The sequence below is a fragment of the Alligator mississippiensis genome, chromosome 9 (assembly GCF_030867095.1).
Source record: "Alligator mississippiensis isolate rAllMis1 chromosome 9, rAllMis1, whole genome shotgun sequence".
In the NCBI taxonomy this organism is placed as follows: domain Eukaryota; kingdom Metazoa; phylum Chordata; order Crocodylia; family Alligatoridae; genus Alligator; species Alligator mississippiensis.
This window is the reverse complement of record NC_081832.1, coordinates 59190835-59213505: the sequence shown is the minus strand read 5'-3', so window position 1 is coordinate 59213505 and position 22671 is coordinate 59190835. Positions and strand designations below refer to the sequence as shown.

At 41.6% G+C, this 22671-nt stretch overlaps 1 protein-coding gene across 1 annotated transcript in view; it reads left to right on the top strand.

The window, feature by feature from the left end:
• Positions 1-138: 138 nt before the first annotated feature.
• FABP6 (fatty acid binding protein 6) overlaps positions 139-22671 on the top strand; it is a 65847-nt gene continuing 43314 nt past the window's right edge. The window contains exon 1 of the mRNA XM_019478394.2: positions 139-1642. The gene's annotated coding sequence lies outside the window, so the exon portion shown is untranslated. The remainder of the gene's footprint in view (positions 1643-22671) is intronic.

Here is a 22671-nt window from a genome sequence, read left to right as displayed (position 1 = left end):
GGCCCGCCCCCCTCGCTCGTCGCTGGGGTGCTATTGGCGGCGGCGGCGCGTTTCTCTCTTTCTACCGGCGGGCGGAGACGTCCGTCAAGACCAGCAGCAACTTCTTATTGGCCGGCGCAGACTTCATTCATTCCGGAGTCGGGAAGAGGAAGGAGGGGTGGAGCTTAAGGCTTCACACGCCGTGAAAGACCGGGGGGCGGGCCTTCGGGGCAAATGTGCCTTTCCATTGGCTCTGGGGAGACCTCTCCCCTCACCCACTGGGAGGCTGGTCATTGGAAAGCTGTGATGTCGATCAAACACTGGCCAGGGCGTGAGGCGCGAGCTGCCCTTGGCTTGTCGTGCGCGCTCGGGGTTGAAGGGGGTAGAGACTGAGGTGGTCCTTTCATGAGCCATTGGGACGGGCTGTTTCCTCACGGCGCCGTGTACAGCGCCGAGCACCGGGCGGGGTCTGTCTGATGCCTGCCTCCTAGGTCCAAGCATCTCGTCGCCTCCAGCAATGCGGGGGGCAGGCAGCTTTGCAAAGGGATGGAGCATGGCGAGGGCCAGGGGGGGCCTGGAAGAGAGGCTGAGGAAACCCTGAAGGGGAAAATATAATGGCCCGTCAGAGAATGAAAGTCTGAAAGAGCGAGTGCTGTAGAGGGAGTTAATTACAGCCTTTTTTTTTTTTTTTTTTAAACAAGGGGACAGTTACGGACGTTGTCCTGTGCTGGAGAAAGAAGAAAAGACTCAATATATGGACCGAGAAGTGGGGCGCAATGAGAGCAGGACAAACATGGTGACATTTGTTTGGCCTCTTCACGGCATTTTGATTCCATTTTTAAAAAAAAACTTCTGCTTTCTCACGAGTTTGAAATCATGGCTTGTTTTGACCTTGTCTCCCCTAAGACATCCAGTTCTGCTTTGGAGGCTATGTCCGTTATTAACTAATCTAACCACTATTTTGTAGTCTGGCATGTTAAGTAGGTGAGGGGAGAAAGAGGAAAGAGGTGAAGAGCAGAAGGAGAAATGTGCAAGAGGAACAGAGCAAGGAGACACAGACTAACTTGTAGGCATTAATCACCCCAGTGCTCATAAGGGGATAGATATTCCATTGACAGTGACATTTGCTGATAAAGTATCAATCAGAAAATCTTAACATGATTTAAGGAGTAAATTACTCTACATTTACACAGTGACTTTCTGTTTGAAGGATTCCAAAGCAGTTTACAAGCCTGTACTTTGAAGAGTATAAACTGTAGCCACATCTCAAATGTTCAGTCAGTAAACTAGCATAAAGCCATGAGGAAGAAATGAAGTTTTGTCTTGGCAGTTTAAAGCAACCCCAGTATGGTTTCAGGGCCTAGTAGTATCCACAACTTTTCATTTTCCTATGGTAGGAATATTGAGCACCATGCAGTTAGAGCACTATGAGAATGCAAACAATATTCTTTCTTGTATGACCCTATAAGCCAAGATCTGGGGGCTGCAGCCTCCTTTCACAGCAGAGAAAGACTGGAGAGATCTGTATAAATGGAACCTGGTCCTGAAACCACTGCTGAGCATAGCACTTAACACTGCGCGTTGCCCTGGTGTAGCAAGAAGTGTGGCCCGACTCACCTTTCTGCTGCCCTGCAAGCCGCATATTGATTTGTATCACTGCAAGGTGAGCATATAACTACCATTCTGCTTTAATAGTGCTTCATACTGTCTTCATGCTGATGAAACTAGTAGTTGGGCCTACTGTTTGCAGCATCTCTCACTTACACTTTGCAAAGGATTTATAAATACGTGAGAATGAAAAGGGCTACATAAATTACTAGAGGCATGAAATGCCTTAGACGTGTAGGTCGATGAGTTAATTTAAGTTTTGAAAGATAAAAGAACTTGAATAGTTTGGTTTTATGTACCTTACCATGATCTGAAATGAACCATATATGGGTGAGTGGGGAAAAAATTGTATGTTTCTAGGGAGGTTAGTACTAGAGAAAGGTACTGGATTTGTTTTATTCTCCAGCATGCCGAGAGCTTTGTCAGTCTCTGTCAGGGAGAAACAGCAGATGGACTCAGTGCTGTATGATCTGTGGCTAAAAAACAAAACAAAAACCCAAGCAGATTTGGTAGGCTTTTCCAAAACTACCCAGCATTAATATTCATGTCTTAACTATCTCTAAACATTTTGTTGGGCCATATTTTAAAGCCCTGCATACCATTTCCTGAGGCCATCATGCTTTGCAAAATGTCAACCATTTAAGAGCCCCCAGGGCTGAATATGTCTGTTGCCAGTATTGTAGGGAATAATGAGCAGATATGTGTTGCTGCTGAGTTACTAATACCTTAACTTCAAAACCTTTCCCTGTGCAAGGATTTCTGTTTTGCTTCAGATGTGAGATATCAGTTTTGTATGTCAGAATTGTTCTGTACATTCTGGTGTGTATGTGGTGGGGAGATAATAATGGGGTCCCAAAAGGTTTTCAAAGGCTATAAATGATTCATAGATATCTTTCATTTTGGAGGGATACAGGAAGAGAGATGGGCATAGAAAGAAAATTAGATACCTGTTCATCTTCTCTGCTTTAGTGTAGCTCCCTGGAACTGTGATAATAGATGTGAGTCACAGAAAACTGAGATGCCCTTTTCCTAAATCAGGGATGGTTCAACTCACCCAATTGAGCCATGGCAAACTACTACCGTATTGCATCCAAGTGAAGGCAGCACAGACATAATCCCAGGGGCCTCCTTACCTTGGGTCTTCCCACATAGGCAATCTGACCATGTGAAGGGATCCTCCCAGTAGTGAACTAAATCATACCCCAAATAGCCCTTGCCTATAAAAGGTAATCCAGGCCCAGGCTGTATTTCAAAAATATACATTTCAGGTACCTACAATAGAAAAGGTGAGAAGGAAACAGGACTGGCAAAGCTAAAAATAGCCCATTACAAATAAGGCCAAAACTACCAAATATCCTGTACCACAGGCATTTTCAAACAGTGTTATGCCATCGGGTCATTTAGCCACAGTTTATTTCTCTAGTATAGCCAGGGCCTGGGAGGGCAGGATGGCAGTAAATTTTGAGCCTAGAACTCCTCTAGCCATACAAAGAAACTACTCAGCCCTTGAACTAATGGGAGGTTGTGATCCAGTAACTCAGCCCAGCAGGCTTTTTGTTATGTTAAATTCAGGCTTACTGGCAAAGGATGGGCGTAAAATGGAAGATTTCCTCCTCCAAAACAGTGAGATGAATGCTTTCTGAAATCTACCCTCCTTTTAAAAAGGTGTTGCTTATGGCAGACAGCAACCATTAAAATGCTAACAAACATCAATCTATTAAATCTACTGAAAACTCCAGCAGTACTTATGCTAAGTGCAGGTAACAAGTCTAGGTTTGTGGCTTGTTAACATTCTACTTAACTGCTGCATTGTAATACAGAGGAGACAATGCACTTGATCCAGGCCAATCTAAAATATGGAGTTTTCATAAAATTAGAAGGTAAAAGGCTTTTTTACAGTTTCATTTTAGTTCTGAAAAGTCTTAAGTGTTCTTAAAAAGTTGTAAACAAGTATGTATGCCACTGATCAAATAGCAGATAAATATAATCTGGGAAAGGCGGGGCAGCCTTTCTTCACCACTCTAGCCCTCTCAGGAGACCAGGGACAACTGCAGGTTGGAGTGCCAATACTACTCCCTTTCTCAGGAAGATTTTTTCCAGCTGCAGTTTCCCAGAAATTGCCAGGTGTATGTGCACTTCAGCAACATAAACTGAGATTCTCATCACAGTTATATTATTGAATTGTATGTGGACATTCAGGGCTGTGTGTGTTTTGATCTAGGTGTGTGTGAATATATGCACTTAGTGTGTATCTAAGAAAATTTGTACTTCTATAACTATATACATTGCATAAACATAAACCTTTAATGTATGCACAGTACACTGGTGTGAAACAGGGCTTGACCTAATGCACTTTATCCACTAGTTTACCAGCATAGCTATGCAGAAAGGTTGCAGTGGGGAAAATGCATAAATACAAATGAAACCAATATGGACAGGAGTTATATTTATACTAAAGGTGAAATGTGTGGTTACAACACTTGTGGACATAACTGAGATGTTTTTATCCAAACTACCTAGATTAAAACTAGCAATAAAATTATGGTAGCATTGATTTTAGCTCGGGCTACAAAAGCTTACCAAGGACCCTGGCTGTATCCTCAGCCAGAGAAACCCCATTCTGTCCAAATTCCAGGCTGCTGGGGTGCTCCACACCATATGGACTACAGACCTGGGCAAATGCCCTCCCCCCCTGCCACAGTCTTCAGATTACCACTTCTCCCCCTGTCATGTGCACAGTGCAGGCATCCCCGTTCCTTGCCCCTCCAGGACCTGTGCCACATGTGCAGATGTATCCATGGCTTAAGCATGTGTATAGTTTTATAGGGAGTGTTTATGAGAAGAGGAGGAGCACAGACAACTGGTATGTGCTAATGTCATGGCTAGGATAAGTTAATGATTTTTTTCTGGGGTTGTATTGAGACTAGGATTTAAGGGTATGTTATTAATATATTAGGCTCTGTCCTTCCAAACTTTAACCAGTTCAACATGTGTTATAGACACTGCTCTTAAAACATAGTGTTACCTAATCCATTTCATCCTAACATTTTAAAATAGGTCCAGAGAAGATGTGCACTGGCAACCTTGTAGACCATTCATCAAGGCTTCTGCATTTAAAAAGGAATGATTTAACTAATAGAAAACAAAACAAATACACTGCAAACCACACGCACACACACACATTTATGTAAAACTAACAGAAGATGGGATCTTGGTTGTGCACTGCAAGACTGCATTTTTTTGGGATCAGTTTATAGATTTCATAGAGGTTAGGGCTGGAAGGGACCTTGAAGATCATCAAGTCCAGCCCCCTGCCCCAGGGGCAGGAAGTCAGCTAGGGTCAAAGGATCCCAGCAAGATAAGCATCCAAACGTTTCTTAAATGAGTCCAGAGAAGGTGCCTGCACGACTTCTGGAGGGAGTCTATTCCAGGTCTTAGGGGCTCAGACAGTAAAGAAAACTTTTCTTACGTTTAGCATAAAATGGTCTTGGAGAAGTTTATGACCATTGGTCCTTATTTTACCATGGGGCACTCTGGTTAACAGACGTTCCCCCAGATCCTGATGAACACCCTTTATGTACTTAGAGGTGGCTACCAGGTCCCCCCTGAGCCTGCGCTTTTCCAGACTGAAGAGTCCCATGGCTCTCAGCTTCTCTTCATAGGGCCTATTATCTTGCCCTCTGATCATGCGTGTGGCTCTCTTCTGGACTTTCTCAAGCTTCTCGACATCCTTCTTGAATTGCGGAGCCCAGAATTGGATGCAGTGCTCCAGCTGTGGCCTCACCAATGCTGAGTACAGCAGAAGGATCACATCCTGAGATTTACCTGAGAAGCATCTATGGATGCAAACCAGAGTTTTGTTTGTTTTACCAGCTGTGACATTGCATTGGTGGCTCATGTTCATCTTGTGGTCAGTCATGACCCTAAAGTCTCTTTCAGCAGGGGTGCTAGCAAGTATAGTACAGCTGAGTCTATAAGCATGCTGAGGGGTTCCCCCCCCCGCCCCCCCCCCCCTCCGAGGTAGAGTACCTTACATTTATTGGTATTGAACATCATCAGGTTTGTGTCAGCCCATTTACTAAGCTTATCCAAGTCAGCCTGGATCACTAGGCTGTCCTTGGGTGTGGATGTTATGCCCCAAAGTTTTAGTGTCATCAACGAACTTAGCCAGTGCGCTTCTGACACCAATGTCCACGTAGTTGATAAAGATGTTGAAGAGAACTGGTCCAAGGACAGAGCCTTGGGGGACACCACTGGTCACAGAATGCCATAATGATTCACTACCATCAACCACTACTGTCTGGGTCCAATCTCGGAGCCAATTTCCCAGCCATTGGACTGTGGTGTAGCCAAGGCCACAGTTGCTAATTTTTCCATGAGGAGGTAATAGGACACCAGATCAAAGGCTTTTTTAAAGTCCAGATATATGACGTCAATCACTTCTCCCTTGTCCAGGTGATATGTCACCTGGTCATAGAAGGAGATGAAATTGGTCAGGCAAGATGTAAAACAGTTTAGATGTAAAACAATATATTATATTTCAAGTAATTAATCACTGTTTTAAAACATCATAATTGATTAATTACAGACAATTGGCTTGGGTGAAATAATCAGTCATACAGAATACAAAAAATACAGAAAAGAATCAGTCATTCTCCTTTATGGTAATCTAATGATTTTCCTGGTCATAAGATGGCAGAGCTTATTTTGTCAGTTTTATGAATGATTCTTAAAGGATTTATAAAATCCCACCATATACACACATGCCCCAGAAGTCTATTCTTGAACTTTAAAAGTTAATTATATGCTAAATTTCTAGTGAACATGAGATGAAGTCAAGGATTGGAACTTTGTATAATATCTGTGGCAGAAGGCCACCTCTTTTTTTCCCCAAAAACTCTGCTCTGTGAAAATTTGGTTAAGATGGGCCCTGCAGAGGGTACACACCTTACCCTATCTCTTTAGGTAAATTCCTACATATATTCCTGGGAGAGTGGGGAAACCTGCTTCCTCTGCCTACGTGACTGGCATCACATACCTGGGTGAGGGGCTTGGACTCCCTGGAGAGCTAGGAACTGCCAGTCTGCCCAGCAACTAGTGATGCATTTCAAATTGGTTGGCTGACAGCCAACAGGTGCTGGCCTTCACTGGACCAGGTAAATGAGGTTATAAGGGCTATATAAGTTAAGGACTGCCCAGGAGGAAGAGGCAACGGCCATGAGGAAGACTCAGAGAGAGAGAGAGAGAGAGAGAGAGGAGCTGAACCGTCTGAAACTTGCTCTTTCTCAAAACTCATGATCAAGGAACTGCCTGCCTCCAGAGGGAATCTCCACCTGCCTCTGGATGATACTTGTGAGTAAGATACCTGAGATCTAACGCGATATATAGCTTGCAGTAACTCAGATGCATGATCAAAGGCTACCCAGCCATGCCAGTTTGCTCTATGGGATTTCTCTGATATTGCTGTACCCTGTACCCTATTGCAACCCTACCCCTTGTGACCAATAAAGTTCTCCTTTGTACCTAGCGTGGGAGACTTATTGGGTGTGGGTCCAGATTATGCCTTGGGGTCCCCTTGGTTCGGCTGACTAAGGGAGACCACTACTTGTGCTTCTGACTGAGAGAAGCACCCCCAAGTGCTTGAAGTGAGTCAAGTACCCTTGAGGGCTACTAGGCCTGTGTTTCTCAGGATGCACAGAGCCAGAATCAAACCCAGCCCTGGGTGGTGGCAGCTTTTACCCTAGGCTAGCGGGTGTGTTCCAGGAAGGGGGTCATCCAGACGTGAGGCGCCCCAAGGGAGGCACTCAGAGCCTGGAAGGTGGTCGGGCGCACTGAGGTGGGTGGCTCAACACAGGAGCACCCCCTACTGGCCCACCACAGTGTCCATATAGAGAACTGATCTGATCAGATAGTGCCCATTATTCACTTGATCCCAAGCTGTAACCATAAAGTAGGTTGATACAAAAATTTACAAATGCCATTGAGCAGTTGGGGTCAAATACAGGTAATAGATCTATACTGACATGTCTCATGGTTATTTTATAAGTTTAAAGAGCTTTGAGTCCGAATCTTCTTCATGTCTTATCTTGTAATTTGACTGATTTCTGCTATATTCTAAAATGTATGCATCTTTATATATCAGTGCTATCCACACTGGTTCTCAGCATACTGGTGTGTTTAAACAAACAAACCGGAAAAAAAGGCTGAAGTTACTAAAATACTATTTTCCCTACTATATTATAACATTCTTCTAATATTGGATACATAATTACAAGTGACTTGTTAAGAAATCTTTATTATTAAAAAAAATAGTTCTGAGGAAACTAAATTCAAGATGCAAAATGTCACTTGGGCCTAGATTGCCCCACAAAAATGTGAAGCTGTTAAACTTTATATCAATGATTATGTGTTTTTGATAATTCACACAACATGCTAGGTACTACATTAATATAAACAGGAATCTTTTGCCTATACATACAAACTACACTATTTTCCCTTAAAAGCCTTATGGTTGAATATTGATATTTGTATATCTGACATAAATTCACCTTCACTCTGATACGTATTTCCCAGATAGTCTGGTAGAATCTGTAAAGCAAAATCAACTGAAAGACACCTGCAAAGTGTTAAATAAACAGTGCAGTTTATGGGTGAAATTTTCAAAAGCACCACAATGATTTAGGAGAATAAGCTACATTTTCAGTTGTTCATGCATATATAGGGCCAGATTCTTAAAGCCTTTTAGGTGCCTAATCTGCAAATAAGTACCTAACCTGCTCAGAATCTGTTGAAAATCCTACTAGGCACTGCCTGTATTTTGGCCACTTACATTGTGGACAAACAAACAGTTACAGAGGGTGAAAAGAGAGTGGTTGTGCGAAATGGGTTGGATTCGATTCGGATTCGGCCTGAACCGGGGACAGTGATTCGATTAGTTGATTCAGATCACTGCCCCAATTCGATTCAGCCAAATCTGAATCTGCAGATTCGACGCTGATTCGACCATAGACAAAGCTTTAAATATTTTTTCTACGTACTTCAAGGTATCAGGCACAGCTCGTGAACGCTGTGACGATGGGGCGGATGGAGCATCCCACAGGAGCACGGGGGCCCCAGCATGCTCGGTGGCGAACCCGGAAGTCCAATTCCGGGTTCACCGAGGAGTGTGCTGAGGGACCCCCTCATATCCCCCCCCAGCTTGGTGATCGGCTGCAGGGGGACCCCGGGTGCCCCTCTAGACCCAGGAGGCACCAGTTGCCAGGCCAGTAGGGCGCAGGGGGGCCCCCTGCATGTTCCCTAGTGAACCCAGAAGTGGACCAGAAGTGCTTCTGGTCCAGTTCTGGGTCTGCTGCTGACTGCACCGCCCCCCGCCACTCCCACCCCGCTCCTGTGGAATGCTCCATCCACCCCACCATTTCAGTGTTGACGAGCTGCCTGGTACCTTGAGGTACGTAGAAAAAACATTTAAAGCTGTGTCTATGTCCAATCTATGGGGAGGGTTCCGATTCAATTTGGAGAGATTAAAGGGTCTCCCAATTCGATTTGGATTTGGAGATTCAGCCACCAAATTGGGCCAAATCTCTGCCAAACTGAATCGGGGACCAAAGCATTGCACAGCCCTAGTGGACAGCTACATCACATCAGCTGCTCTACATTAACTGTATGCCTGTTCCTGCCTTACAGTAAGTGAAATCTTAACTATGGTAACTTTCCCCTCTTTCATTGAGGATTAAATTACCACAGATTAGCTTTTATTTACCATGAGGAAAATGCTGGCACAGGAACAATTATTGCAGAGCAGCTGACATGCAGTGAGTCCCTGCCCCTTTTTAACATGTTATAACTGGTTCATTTGTCTCCACCTTCAGAAATTGTGCCCCTTAGTAGCCTTAATCTCATTGAAAGCCAGTGGGATTTAGGCTCTGAAATTATCCTTTAACTAAAATACTCTTAATTTTCTATTTTCAGAGTTTAAGTAGAGCATAACATAGGCCCTTTCTGGCCCTTTGCCCAGGGATGAATTTCATCCAAATAGAATAAGAATTTATAAGCAGAATCATATATTAACTCCTGCAAGTGTTCATCCTCAGAGATTTATGATTCATTTTCCTCCATGGTTTTAGTTTAATTAATTAGTTGATTTTGAATTCTAAAACAATGTGTTACTTCCACTATGTGTATCTCAAGCTTTGCGCACTACAGAATTGTAGCTTCAGTGTTTTCTCTTTGGAGGGGCTCCACGAGGACTATTTTACAGGACTATATCACTGAATTTAAGATCATGGGAAATGAAAATTTTGTTTCCTTCAAATGTTAATATCCTTTTTCTTCCTTCCTCCACCTAAGATCACACTGTCTGTGAGCTGAAATTGAAACAATGTTAATAGGTACTATTTTGCCCATCATAGATGAGTCTCTGGCCAGAATAATGTAACGGTTAGTACATATATAAGGTAATATTGTATTTGCAAACCTAATATAAAAGGGATTTTTTTTTTTCAGAAAAGCTAGGAAATCAAGATTTTCTTTTCCTATGACTGGACCTTACATATGTTGGGTTTGAATTTGCTTTCCAGTTGTTTCTATCTGCCTCACTTCACTCTTTTTTTTTTTTTTCTTCCAAATGCTGTTTTTAAGCCTTTCTGCTCAGGCTTGACTTTCTATATGTTCCTTTCTGCCTTATTTGACTGCTTCTGCCCATTGGTCACAAGTCTGTTCACAGTCATTTATTTTTTACTTAAATTTGATATACAGTATTTTGTCAGATAGACTCCAAACTATCTCTAGTTTCAGCGGGGAAGAAAGAACCAAATGACTCCAATAATGAGCATTGCCTTGGTGGAAATTTAGTTCTGAAGTCATTTTTGGTTTTCCTTTATTCTTTGCTGTGGGCCTGTCTCTCTGCTTTTGGACTCACCCACTTTTCACAAAACTTCTGAAAAGCATCCATCTTTAAGCTAATGGAGGTTATCTGGCTTTTTTATCCTATGTTTGCCCAGGAACTCACCAGAAGCAGGTCTTCACTTGCTGGTGCTAGTCTCTAATCCATTCCTCATCCTGTGATTGACTTCTAATGGTATCACGCTTTTAAGTCTGCCATTAATTAGCTAAGAGAGTACTGTCTAGCTTCATCAGGCTTAGATCTTTTCTATATTTGAGTGGGACACCTCCACGAAACACCCAGTGTGGTGCTGTAGCTGATTAAGTGACAATCTTCTCTCTGGGTCAATACAAAATCTGTGCCCTAATATTGTACTGGGGCTTTTCTATACAGGAAAACTGACCACAACAGTTATTCTGGAATAATGGCCTGTGGTGACACTCTACTATGGAATAAGTAATTTGCATTGTAGAATAATGAGTATACTTCCAAAGTAGAATCTTATTACAGAATAACTATTGGGAAATAGCTCATTCAGGTCAATTTATATAAACAATCCCTTAGTTAGCATGGTGCTGTCTTTCACGTGACACATAATATAGAGGCAATTAAAGATCTCTTGGCACTTTTCACAAGGCTAGGGGTGGTCACCATGAAAGCATTTTTTGGATAATTGCCTTCTGTCTACCTCAATTTTCTCTGCAGTTGACCTGAATTCACTAGTTCAGATACTCAGCTGTAGCTGAGCTGTCATCAGCACTACTCTGCAGTAGGGCAAAGATAGATTGTAACCACTGTCTTAGTCACTGTCATCCTTGCTGGCTGGGCTTCAGGTCTGCTGCACTGGCTGCTTGTGCCATGCCAGCACCAGCCCTAAGGATTACACTCAGCTCCACTCTTCTTCTGTAAATCCATTGGGTAATGTTGCTCTGTACTATTGGAACAGCTCCTGAGTACCAGTAATATAACTAGGGAAGGGCAAACAAGCCACCAGCCCCAAGTGCCAACTATGAGGGGGTGCCAGAATATGCCCCTGCACTGCTTTGCTATGGCAAAGGCAGTGCTGTGTAGCATAAGAGCCAGGCAGCACAGCACTGCACCAAGTAGTATATCTGGGGGGAGGGCAAGTGAGTCAAAGGAATAGTGCTCATCCCACTCCCTCCCCTCAGAAGCCTTTACCAGAACAAGCACAGCCCTGCACCCTATATGTATGTATCTGGGAAGGTGGGGGAGTGAATAGGGTACTAAGATTAGCTCCCAAGGAGCCTATTCATGGGACTGCTACCACCAGAGCTGATGACACTGCAGCAGCAGTAGCCCAGGCACCTAAGATTTCTCTTCCCTTCACCCATGCACCCCCTTCTACCTTCTCCCACCCGCAGTCTACATACATCCCACCTCCCCTGGCCCTGGTTAGTCAATGAGCTTGCTATGCCTCTGTGAGATGGTAGTGTTTCATAGATCCTTGTGTATATGCATAAACACTTTTGAATTTTTGGGGATGAAAGGTGTTGTATTAATGTCATGATGACATTAGTTCTAGCTCTAACTAAGGTTGCCTAACCATTTCAATTCTAACCTCCAATTTAAAGTCCGTCAGCTTTGTGACATCTGTTGGACAGAAATTTTCTAGGCCTGATCTCTGCTTGGAGGGAAATTGAAGAGAGCAATAAAAGTGCATGATTAATCCCTCAAAAATCAGACAGTCTGCAAATTTTTTTTGCCCTGGGAGAGAAGCAAAATAAGCATACAGGTGTAGTGTGTGGTCCCTGAACTACCAGTATATTCTGGTCAATGTGACACAGTGGTCATCTTTTTCTATAGCTTTGTGCCTCTTGTAAGGCATTCCATTCACTCTGGATTCACTTCTCCATTCATTTAGTATGTGGTTTGGCACAGTCCTTATTTTTATTATATCTTATATGTAGAATAGCTTTAATAGCCCTTTTTGTCTCGCTTGAATATGGTAATAGAAGATGCTACATATGTGTCTCAAGTTATGGCAGAATGAATACTATATAACTTAGAAAATGATATGCAGTCAGGTACAAGGAAGCAAAAGAATATGGGTGCAATTGCAGCCTTTCTTTGGCACTATCTGACTTGAATGCTTAACTGTTCAACTTTAATAACTCTTATTAACTCCATTTTTAATTTATGGAATAAATATAATAATTGTATCTCTGAACACATTATCTTGCTCCATTAATTCTGCACTTTTCCTTAATTGCTTTTAATTATTCAAGAATTCAACATGCTAGAAAACCTTGGAGTGTTTGTAGAGAATAAATAATGCAATAAATAACAGTCAAATATATTATATGATTGGAATATATATATTTTGGGTTCCAAATATATGTTTTTAGAATCTAAGAAACAGGAATAAATATTCCAGTTCTTGCATTTTCTTGCAATATATATCTATTTTGCTTTCAAAGAATTACTGGGGATGTGTGGATATACTAAATCTTTATCAATTCTTGTAGCTTAGTAAATGTGGTCTTTTACATTTCTCTCTAAAAACACATTGAGCCTGATTTTGAGACACCAGACACCCAGGAGCTAAAAACAAATAATGTTCCTTGACAGAAAATCTTGCACAAGACTACATTAGTTTTGTGCAAAATCTGACATTTATCCTAGCTGTTGTTTAGGATTCTTGGTCAAGTAATTTGGTTTAAGATTAGCTGTCCCCTAGAGTTTCACTTAAACACAAATTACTCATCAGATACTACTATTCATAGTTGCTAAGAGCTGCTGCAGGTAAAGAACTGAATAGAAAACTCACTGTGTTTGAACTCTGGCATGGGACACATCTGAATGAAAATGTCTATGTAAAGAAACAGATGAAGAGCAAAGTTATGGGATTAAAACAGCCCTTTTTAGGGAAAGTAGCCAAAAACCCACCCCTCTATCAGCTATATCTGTGGGTTTAACAAAAAGTAGAGAAGCGTTCAATAAGCTTTTGTGTCATCTAAATATCCATGGGGGGAAAATCATATACAGGTAAGCAGGTCCTTTAAAAAACAGTCTGTAAGCCTTTGTTTTCCATTCTTGTTACTTGTAACACTTCAAACCAGTATTAGCAGACTGCTGGAAGGGGTAGCCCCTAGACCAAATTCTGGATCACCAAATTGGAAAGCTTTGGTGATGTCCTTGACCTTGTGTCCATTTCTTTTCTGGATTCAGCAAAACCATCTCTGTCACCACACATTTGTCCCTAGAGTTTGTCAAAATACTTTTTTTTAAACTTTGGAATGGACCATACTGCACATGGCAGGAAATATTAAAACACTTCCTAGGGACCTCTTCCTGGCCACAGCTACAACTATATCATCTTAACACTTTGCTTCAAATTATTGTACAAACTGAATGCTGCATTGATATCAATATGTTATCTGAATATTTCAGGAATTAAATGGAAACACTTCCATCAAAGTTCTGTTTGCCAAGCATGATTACCTTCTTCCTTGGCTCAAGTTGAAAGAGTTTTTTTGTTCATGTTAGAACAAAATGAATAGATTCTCTATTCTCACCCTTTTCTCCATAAGCACATGTGCCCATGGTGCACAGCCTGAAGAGGACATTTGTGTAGTAACCCTTTGTGAAAATATGGGCATCAGATCACTAATTTATATTCCAGGATATTAAAGCTGACAGGTATGAATGACACACCATTGCATTCCACCTGGGAAAGTATTATATTCTTTGAACAGACAGGGCAGTGACTTTATTGGAAATTACAAGTGTTTAGCACTGTAAAAAAGCAAGCTTCAAGATGGGCATTGGTTACCTCTGACACCCCAAATAGTGGTCCCTTTGAGAATTTGCTAAGTGGCCTGCCAGGAGTCTTACACAATGCACTGGCTGAAATGTAAACATCCAGTACTTCTGGCTCCCAGGGATGGCTACTCGGTGTAAATACAAGTAGTTCTGTTCAGATTAGTGGAGATACTGCATTTTCCATCAGCTGAGCACCAGAGTCCCAGTTCTTTTCTCAGCCCACTAACTCCAATTCCATTACTTCTGTATTTGTACCTCTACTTCATTATTCAGTGATTCTTAATCTAGTCTAGCATTTTGTTCCAGCTCTAGTTCCTTTTGTCAGAAATATTTCTCTTAGCCATCTCTGAATAACATTCAAGATACTCATTAAATAAGATCATTTTATTTCTGAATGAAAGCTATTGAATGATTAAGGTGTCTGTAGAATAGTTCTTGAGGCCATTTATTCACACTGTCCTTTTTAAACAATTATGTTTATTTTTTAGTGCAGTTGGTCTGTCCCCCTATAAATATTGCATTGAGGTGGCATTTACATTTTTCATTACAATCACTGAATGTTAAAGTACTTTGTAAAGCAATAACTTTTATAGTCTATGTTAGTTGGATGCCTTCTCCACACCAATATAAGAGGAGAGATATTTTGGCTCTTCATTTCCTACATGTGAAGTGAAATATGTTCATACCAGGACTCAGTCAATGCAGAATTTTTCTGATTACAGGAACTCGGGGTGATTTGCATCAATGGTTGACCAAAAGAGCACTGATAGGAAAAAAAATTACATAGCAACATGCTTCCTTCCCATCAATACAACAAATCAATCTTTTGATCTTTCTAATCTAGATGACCTAAGCTTCTGGGTAAATAAGTAGCGGTATAAGAGTAATTTTAAAAATATCCTGGAGGGACTGGCATTTGATTTAAAGACTAGTAAAGGGACAAAGTGACAAAGCCTAGATCACAAGTGTGAATTTGCGGCTTCGAACATTGTTGCTATTTAGTAGGGGTGATTCGGATCACTGTCTGATCAATTCGGCTGAATCCGAATCTAAAGATTCCATGCCGATTCAGAGAATCAGCAATTCAGACGTAGGTACAGCTTTAAATGTTTTTTCTACGTACCTTGAGGTAGCAGGTGCAGCTCATGATCACTGAGATGCTGGGGCGCATGGAGCGTCCCACAGGAGTGCGGGGGGGGGCCCTCCATGTGCTTGGCGGCGAACCCAGAAGTGGACCGGAAATATTTTTGGTCCACTTCCGGGTCTGCTGAGAGGCATGCTGCCCCTCCCCTCCCCTCCCCCCCCCCCACCTCCCCAGCTCGGCGATCAGCTTCAGGGTCTGCTGCTGACCATGCTGGGGAGCCCCCCGCACTCCTGTGGGATACTCTGTCCGTCCCAGCATGGCAGCACTCACGAGCCCCTGGTACCTAGAGTTATGTAGAAAAAACATTTAAAGCTGTCTGTATGTCTGAATCTCTCGAATCGGCTTGGAAGGTTTTGAATTTAGAGAGATGGAAGGGTCCTCTGATGTGATTTGGATTTGGAGATTCGGCCACCGAATCGGACCGAAGCTCTGCACAGCCCTACTGTTTAGCTGTTATGGGTAGTGAGTGGGTGTTTTCAGTCCATTCATTTCCATGCGAGAAACCAGCTCCATGACTAACATACTTGTTACATCAGTAAATAAGTCAAGGAATGCTTGGGAACAGTATAGATATGCCTGGTAGCAAGAACAGATCATATCAGATTTGAATACAATATGCATTCTTGGTTTTCAGTAGTGAAGCAGGGGCATATCACTAGAGGTAAATTCACAAAAAATTAAACTGTGTGCACTCCAGAACCAGACACTTGCCAGCTGCGAATAGACTTGCCTATTTATACTGTACTCGTTGCTGTAGTATCCAGACATTCATGCTATAAAGTCATGGCTGACAGTATTATCTCCAAAAAACAGTTGTTTTGGGAACTGCTTTGCTGAATCAGCCAAGTAATCTGCTGCTGCTACATGCAATAGCATCCCTATCAAAAGTAACTGCTAGGTGTATAGTAATTCTGGAGTGAAAAGGATGAGCAGTGCCTAAGGCAGGAATGGCATTTGTAATAAGGGTCAATTGGGTTTTTCAGTGTTTACCTATTTTTCCAGACCTATTTGTCCCATTTCCAGCAGCAGATTAGTCATTTGATAAGACCAATTGACATCTTACCTTTGAATCACATAAGAACGGGGAAAAGCTACATACCAGATTTCTTCAAATTAAAGATGGCTTTGAATTGAAAATGCACCTAAATTTTCAGACTCAATTTAAGGGGGGGCGGGGAGTTTAAAACATGTTTACAAGGATGCAACATCTATGATGCACATAAAAGTATTTTTTTAAACTTAAATTCAACAGACCATTTTTAGAAGAAATATTTTTAAATGCCATATTTGAAGAGATTTGATACACTAAGAGTTTTATTTTATTAAAATATTTTTAGGTAATTGGTTCCCTTACATCGCTTTTTTTATAGGAACATGTATAAATGTTAGTGCCCATGAACAGAACTGTATCACATGGCAGTCTTGTATATTCCATAGAGCAGGGGCGGGCAATTATTTTGAGCAGAGGGCTGCTTACTGAGTTTTGGCAAGCCATTGAGGGCCACATGATTGGCAGCCCAGGGCAGATAAATATAAATTTTCTAAATTTTTTAGGGGCCCTGTGGGGCAGATAGAATAGCCTGGTGGGCCTCATCCAGCCCCCGGGCCGCATTTTGCCCACCCCTGCCATAGAGGCTCTAGAACAGCAACAGTGCAGGCTTCTCCAACTGTAATTGTAGTTCAATCCTGAGGTGAAGGTGCTGTCCCATGAATGATTTTCAAACTCATTGCAGATAAGCTGCTAAACATCTGCCATCAGAGGGTGATATTTTTCATTTGAACAATATGTTTTCATTTTTAACTTGCCTATAAATGCAAATGAAATGCTTTCATAAATGTAGGTTGTAAGGGGCATGGATTCTCATACATTTGCACTGAATAAAGCATAATAGAAGTCCACCCTCAGTCACAATCTTCATGTGCCACTAGAAAATGAAAATAGAGTTTAAAGTTGTGCAGCTTTTATGATAGCACTTAGTATTTGATCTATTTCATCTTCTGAAGTCACAAGCTTTGTCTTCACTGCAGCGATAGCTTGCGGTAACTTGAGTGTTGGTCCAAACCCAACTGCTGGCTATATACCAAAGTCTCAAGCTCAAGGTAATTGCTGATTTACACTCAAAACCACAAAGGGCATGGATGGAAGCTCAAGTGCTGTTCATGCTCAAGCTAATAATGTAATAAGGATGCAGCCCTTCTGTGCTACTAAATACAGTGTTGTGGCTATAATGGTCCAGCACAGGGGTAGGCAAACCCTGGCACAAGTGCCAGAGCATGGCACACAAAACCATTTTGCTTGGCATGTGAGTCTTGGGGTGGACAGCAAGGAAAGGGCCAAGGTTGCTCTGCCACAACAAAGATCAGGTCCCTTATGGCTCCCCTGCCATCTGTTCCTGGCAAGCCAACATCTTACAAAGTTGTGGGTGTTTTTGGCACTCTGCCCCAAAACATTGCCAACTCCTGGTCCAGGGAACATACAGTATAGGGAGTAGGGGTGTGCGAAGTGGGCCATATTCGATTCGGATTCAACCTGATTTGGGGAACAGTGATTTGATTGATTAATTGATCAGCCACAGGGGGACCCCAGGAGGCACTAGTTGCCAAGCCAGGGGGCTCCCCGGCAGACTAGGAAGTGCTTCTGGTCCACTTCCGGGTGCACTGCCGATCACACTGGGGACCCGCCCCCCTGCACTCCTGTGGGATGCTCCATTTGCCTCTTCATCTCAGCGTTCATAAGCTGCCTGGTACCTTGGGGTATGTAGAAAAAACATAAAAAGCTGTGTCTATGTACGAATTGTCGAATCTCTCCGAATTGATTCAGAGAGTTCTGATTCGATTCGGAGAGATTAAAGGGTCTCCTCATTCAATTCAGATTTGGAGATTTGGCCGCCAAATTGAATCGACTGAAGCTTTGCACAGCCCTAATAGGAAGTTCTTTCTTTCCCAGACCTGAGAAAGTGAGAAGGGACTTTTTATGTGCAGCTTGAATATTGCTTTGGAGTAAGACCTCTCTCAGAAGCAGTAGGAGGTGGTGGGAGACTGGGACACCATCCCTGGCTGTGTACTTAGAAGGGGCATATTAATAACAGCCGCAGTTGGTGCTGCTGGCCCAGCTACCATGGCCATTGCTGCTGCTCAGGGCCTCTGCTCACACATAAAAGACTGAGTTAACTGGAATGTAGCTATCTTGAGTTGCCACCACAGTAAAGACAAACCTATATTTAACATTTTTATAGAAGTCTTGTTAATGTATTATAAAAGCTTCCTTTGTCGGGAGAATAGCTGTTTGAAGAGAACGGTCTTCTTCAATTGCGGAAGTGCAAACTGCGTTTGAAGCTTATATTCCACATTTGCAGTCTGGCTCTTTTTTATCCTGCATTTAAGTTTTTGTCTACATGTTCACTACAAAAGAGATGGAGGTATTTTACATCAAGATAATAAACCAAGAGCAATATTGAGGTAAAAATGTTAGTGCAGACAAGACAGTGTAGTTTTTATCTCCATGCAGCTGGTTCAGGTAAAACCCAACTGAAGGGAAGTGTGTTGACCATGACTCTTTTCAAGGACTTCATGTAAAGATCGCAGTATAAAAGTACAGCTGTTTAATATGAAGACATAGACAAAGCTTCAGAAGGTTAAATAAAGATAATAAAAGCGACTGGGATTCACATGAAAACATTGTACTTAAGCTAGATGGAAAAAAAGATGATGAACCAGGACTGCAGCTCTGACATTAGCCACCTTTTTGACCTTGCCCAAGTTCTTTAATTGCTGCTTCCATTTTCCCATCTGTGAAACAAGGACAACATTGCTTCTTTCCTTCACAGAAGTGTTTGAGCGTTAATTATAGTTAATGTTTGTGAAGCAACTTGAAGCTGAAAAGCGCTGTATAAGTGCCAAGCATTGTCTTTGACAGACACAGTGACTGGATAATTGGTCTTTCAGGTGTATCTAGTTATTCTATAAATTGCAAATTAATTTCTCTCTTTAAATTAAGAGTTATTGACATCCTCATCTTCCTTGCTAATTACTTTAGGTGACTGATTGGAGGTATTTCAATAAGTACAAGACTAGCTAGTGCAAGTATGTGCTCTCTGGATAGACATTGCAACCAGATTTTGTAGCCTTATAAAGTAGGTGCTATATGTCATCATCAGACTGCAAATGGGGGTGGCAAGCACCACAGCAAAGCTAAGAACAATTATTTAAAAAGTTCATTTTATTTGCATTTTGCCAGCAGATTTTTAAGAAGTATACCTGTCAGTCACTTTCATGTTCATGTAGACTGCCATTCCCACAATATACCCTTTCCGTTCTCTTTAGCTTGCTGTGCTTTGTAATTGGATGGTCACAGTACACTATCTAGAAATCATTATTAGTTTCTTGCAAGTCATTCAGACAAAGGAAGTGTGGGCGTTCCTTAATGATGCTAAAAGTCTCTGATACTTAGTTAAGTGCATTCTCCAGTTAGGAGTGGAGTTTAAGCATTGTTCAAATAGACTGGGGGGTAGGGGTTGGTAAGTGATGGTATGTTCCAACTTTTTTCAGCTCCCTTCCCTTTTTGTAAAACTGCTTTTTAAGCAATAGAAATAAAGAATGTAGCTGTAACTCCCTACATCTAGTACCAAACAGATCAAGCTCAGAATTAGAAAAACAGCTGGTAGTGAAGGGTCTGGGACAGGTCTCATGCGTGGAAAAAAAATTGGTTTGAGTTGTAAGTTTTCTGTGCTGTATAGTCACAATGATACAAAGACATTTAGAGGCATGTTCACCTCTGATGTGATTCCACTAACTTTAATCAAGTTACACCAGGAATGAATGTAGCCTTTATGGTCTGCAACCAGACAAAAAGGGTACTAATGACAAATGAAGGGGTCATGGCCCATTTGTGCATCCTGGTGTCTCAATGGTGGATGCACAGATTTAATCCCTTAATCAGATGCCCTCCTAGCCAGAATAAAATTAGGACAAAGCCTTGCAGTTCGCAGTGTTCAGAACCCCAGATTATTTTTGTATTCTTGTTATTTCCTTCTTTTTTGAGGCATTTTGCTAGAAGATTTGTCCTCATTCCTTCTCTTTTAAAGAGCACAAAGAGTTCTTTTTTATCCACCCCCTTACTTCCTCAGGCCTCATCCGACGTGCGTAGTTTACCAAGCCAAGAATGATGATTTCATGACAGACAAGTATTTTCAGTACTTCGCTGAAAATGTATATCACACTTGCTTTCCTCCAGTGTATTTCTGTGCTCTTGATGAAAATAATTAAAAATCTCCAACACAGAAGGAAAATGCCTAATTATTTATTAGTGCAAAAAAATCACACTGGTTTAGGAGCTACTGTAGTACACATTGTAGGAAAAATACACAATGCTATTGGTCAACCTCTGTCTTTCTTCTGCAGAGTATCCTTACTTCTTTTTATCTATTAATTGCTGGGTGTCTTAGAACAAGGGTCCTCAGTTTTGGACTGTGTTGCTCTCTTGTTGCTGGCTTGAAATCTAGAGGGAGTTTAGCACTTGTAACCAGGAAGAGCAAGAGATGTAGTTAACACTAAAACTGTGACACCATCTTTACTTCATCATTTTGTTATGCTATAGCATTTAACTCTGCAACCTTAGGGCTTAGCACTTGCTGTTTCCCAGAGGTTATGTTTTCCTACTCTCAGAATAGGTTAGCTGTGATTTGTGTCATCAGGTCTGATTTATACCCAGAACATGCCATTCTTTTCTTTCCACTATAGTAGGCACGTCTACACATTCATTAATGCTCTGTAATTACGGTGCATTAAGTTTAATACCTGTTGCAATGCATTAAGTTTAAAACAGGTACTAAACTTAATGCACCATAAATCGGTGCTACTGTGTATTTGTGCAGATGAACACTTTGTGTGGCGCTTAATGAGCATTGGACTAAATCTGTGCATTAGCACATTAACATAGTTTTTGCCATCTGCAGTAATGCGCAGTTGAATTAGTCCAGTGTGCATTAAGCATCTCATGTAGATGCGCCCAGTGACATTGGTAATTAGAAATGAAACAGCCTTCCTCAAGCAAAATATTATTTATTGGAGATGCTTGGTTCAAACCGGTATTTATCCAGAGCAATCCTATAGCCTGCATTATACAGGAGAGGGTAACAGTTATGCCTTCTGCCCTTTTATGACTTGGAACAAAAGCATTTCAAAGAGAACATATCTTAAGGATTTTAAATCAGGTGATGTGTTTGCCTGCTAAGTAGGTATCTCACCATTGCCTACAAAAGAACCCTGGATGATCTCAAACCTGTGGACAGTTTGGTGTCACCTTGTCTTATCGCTAGAGCTCACCAATAACAGCAAGGACCATCCATGGCAACTCACCCCTTTTTTTCAGAAACCAACCCACTTTTTAAAGCTTTAATTTGGTAATTTCCAGCTCTGGCAAAACAAGATCGAAGACTACCTTGTCCCATTGCTTTTCAAGTATTTGGTTGGCTATTCTTATCTGGAAAGCTACATGTATAGGCCCCTCCGTATTCAAAGTACCATAAGTGTATAATAAACACTCCACTGCCCCCCCGTATAAATTAGATGTGTGCAGTCATGCAGGAAACGTTAGTAACTCCGTATATAGTAACTTCCCTTCACTGATCTAGTCACTTATCACCTTCATAAATTTGTTACATCTCAGGTTTAGTAACATTATTATATATCAGTTCTATACCTATGACAAGAAGTGTATTCAGCCTGTACCTGGCCACTCAGATATGTACAGGCTACAATATATGTGTCCACAACTGATCTGGATAAAAGTCACAGTTATACTGCTTGCTCTCCTAGCTGATGTCCGTATTAAAAATTAATAGAGCCTGAACTTTTTACCTCATGTATTTGCATTTATGAGTCTCTATTTGTAATAAGTCTAGGTTTTACTTGACAACTGAATTCAATGGGAGTTCAGCCCCAGTAAGGAATGCAGAATCAGTGTCTTTTTTTGTGTTCAGAGAGGACTTTTTAAAAAATAAGAGTCCCTGAAGGTTTTTGGCAGGATCTTTTAGGACATCATGTATAAATTTGATTTAAATTCTTTCAAATTAAGATTGTATTATCACAGAAATTAGTATTTCTGAGGTAAACAGAGAGGCAGCTTCATTTCAGACTGTACTGTTCACCCACAACATGGGCTACCCACAATGTTCTCCAGAGCTAAACATGGCCCATTGGGCCCAACTATGAGGCTGCATTCAAACTTGGCGTATATCTAGGTGAAAAAAAATACCTGTGAGAAAGCCCAAATAGG